The 2,796-nt window shown below is 37.1% G+C and overlaps 1 pseudogene; it reads right to left on the bottom strand.

Moving 5' to 3' along the window:
• Positions 1-977: 977 nt before the first annotated feature.
• Positions 978-1,480, bottom strand: LOC118722169 (annotated as a pseudogene).
• Between the last annotated feature and the right edge of the window lie 1,316 nt (positions 1,481-2,796).

Here is a 2,796-nt window from a genome sequence, read left to right as displayed (position 1 = left end):
GAGAATCAATGTCTGAGGAGTGCCAAAGTCTGAGGGAAGAAGATGTATGCCTTAGCTCAGTCAGAGAGTGAATTTGTCCTCCTCTATCTCCCTTTTTGTTCTATTTGGGACTCAATGGATTGGATGATGCCCAACTGCCCTGGTGAAAGAGGTCTTATTACTCAGTCTGATGATTCAAATGCTACTCTTATCCAGAGACATCTTTACAGATACATCCAGAAATAAATTTCACCAGCCATCTGAGCATCCCGTAGTCCAGTCAAGTTTACACATAAAATTAACCATCATGCTGATCTTTTTATTTCATCTTTACCTTCTAACAGTCTATCTTTAACATTACAGCAAAAATATAAGTCCCACTCATATCACTTATCTGTTCAAAATCTGTAGTCGTTCCTCATTTCACTTACCAATGGCATTATAAACCCCATGGTACCTGGTAACCCATCACTAGTCTTCCTTAGTCTCCACTATCATCCCTATCACCCACTTTACTCCATAAAAGCTGGCCTTCTTGCTGTTGCTGGAACATGACTGAGTACTTTGCATGAACTTGACTGCCTCAGCATTTTGCATGAACATGCCCTCCACCAGAAAAGGCTTTCTCCCAGGTGCCTCCAAGGCTCACTCCCACCTTCTTTAAATCTTAATTATTCAATGAAACCTACACTCATGACCCTAATTAAAGTTGAAACTCTTCCCATCCCATTAAACCTCTCTCCTTATGTTAATCTTTTCCCATGGCATTATCAATTGCTGACATTAGCATGATGCTATATCATTAGTCTAATATTTTTCATCTGTTTTATTCACATGGATCCCAAGTGCCTTCAATAGTGACACCACAGAGTAGAGACTCAACAGTTTATTTGCCCAATTTAATCATATTTCTCTTGTTTGGACTTCAATTTCTCAATCTACATAATTATATATTTGAACCAATCCAAAGGTCAACAAATTTTTTTTCCAATACACTTAAAATCACCAAATAATTTATTTGGAATAAGAATGAAAGAACATTTGACAGTTGTTGAAATGTATGCTTCTTCTGATACTTTTGATCAGGTATACAACTCATCCAGAACACATGACCAGAAATATTTTACATTTCTTCAAGGCTGGGGTTTTTCCACGGCTTCAAATTTGGGATCTTCAAATTTGAAGTCTGGGAATGTATTCATGTCTACTTTGCCATACATTTGCTTAAGCTTAAAAAGCTCTCTCTCCAGGTATTGCTGATACTCTGGGCCTGCATCAACAGGCCCTCCAGATGACTGTCCCTTAGTTTTGTATTCCCTAATCTTGTCACGAAGAGTTTCTGTAAAGGATCGAGTTCCTTATTAAATGCCACCGCTGTAACACCAATATTCCTCCTCAAATGGACTGAGATTGCAGATCGAATGGCAGAGGAGAATCTGAAGAGCCTCTGAAGAATCATGGTGACTATTACTTGTACTCAGTCCTGAACTGCCAGAATCGCCAACAAACTTTTCTGTAAAGGGTCAGATGGTTAGTTGTTTTTACAGCCAAATAATCTCCATTACAACTTCTCAACTCTGCCATTGTAGCATGAAATCAGAAATACACAAATGAATGGGCAAGACTTTTCCAATTAAACTTTATTTATAAAAATGGTCAAAGAGCCAAATTTGGCCCCAAGTTATAGTTTTCTAACACCTGAATTAGATGATATTTTAGAGGCCACTTAGTTCTGAAGTATTGTGGCTCTGGAGTATAAAGAGACAGAAGAATTTTTTTTTTTTTTCGGGGAGGGAAAGTTTGTCTATTTTGTTGACATTTTAATTTTTTTCTGTGGAATTCAATAAAATAATTATTTTTTAATCCACACTAAAGGATATTTTTTCCATTGATTCTTAGAGAAAATGGAAGAGGGGGAGGGAGAAATGGGAGAGGGGAGAGAGAAACATTGATAGGAAAGAGACACATCAATGATTGCCTCCCAAACCCACCCTCACTGGGTCAGGGATGGGTCTACAACCCAGGTATGAACCCTTAACTTAAAATAGAATCTGTAAGCCTTTGGTGTATGGGCCTATGCTCTAGCCACTGAGCTTCCCTGGCCAGTGCACTAATTCTTTTTTAATATGCACCCAACACAGGAGCACCCAAATACATAAAAAAAAAAACACCAACTCCTGGAAGATATAAAGGGAGAGATCGATAACAATACAATCATAGTAGAGGACTTTAATACACCACTGACATTACTGGATAAATCCTCTAGACAAAAAGTCAGCAAAGATACAGAAATTCTAAATGACTCAGTAGATCAGATGGACTTAACTGACATCTTCAGAACATGTCACCCCAAAGCCATGGAATATATGTTCTTCTCAAGGGCACATGGGAGATTTTCAAAACTAGACCACATATTGGGTCACAAGCAAAGTCTCCCCAAATTCAAGAAGATTAAAATCATAGCAAGCATCTTCTCAGACCACAATGCCATAAAATTAGAAATAAATTAAAATTTAAAAAATCCAAAAATCTCAAAAAGTTGGAAACTGAACAGCATGCTATTAAATAATGACTGGTTTACCAAAGAGATCAAATAATACATTAAAAGCATCCTGGAAACTAATGACAACAAAAACACAACAATTCAAAATATATGGAACACAATGAAAGCAGTTCTGAGAAGGCAATTTACAGCTCTACAAGCCTACCTCAAAAAAAAAAAAAAATACTCTACAACTCAAAGAATTAGGAAGAGAGCAACAAAAAAAAAACAACCAAGAGTGAGTTGAAGGGAAAGGATAATAAAAGTCAGAACAG

The sequence above is a fragment of the Pipistrellus kuhlii genome, unplaced genomic scaffold, assembly GCF_014108245.1.
Source record: "Pipistrellus kuhlii isolate mPipKuh1 unplaced genomic scaffold, mPipKuh1.p scaffold_m20_p_19, whole genome shotgun sequence".
Lineage (NCBI taxonomy): Eukaryota > Metazoa > Chordata > Mammalia > Chiroptera > Vespertilionidae > Pipistrellus > Pipistrellus kuhlii.
Note: the sequence above shows the minus strand (reverse complement) of the source record. Positions and strands in the feature narration are given on the sequence as shown.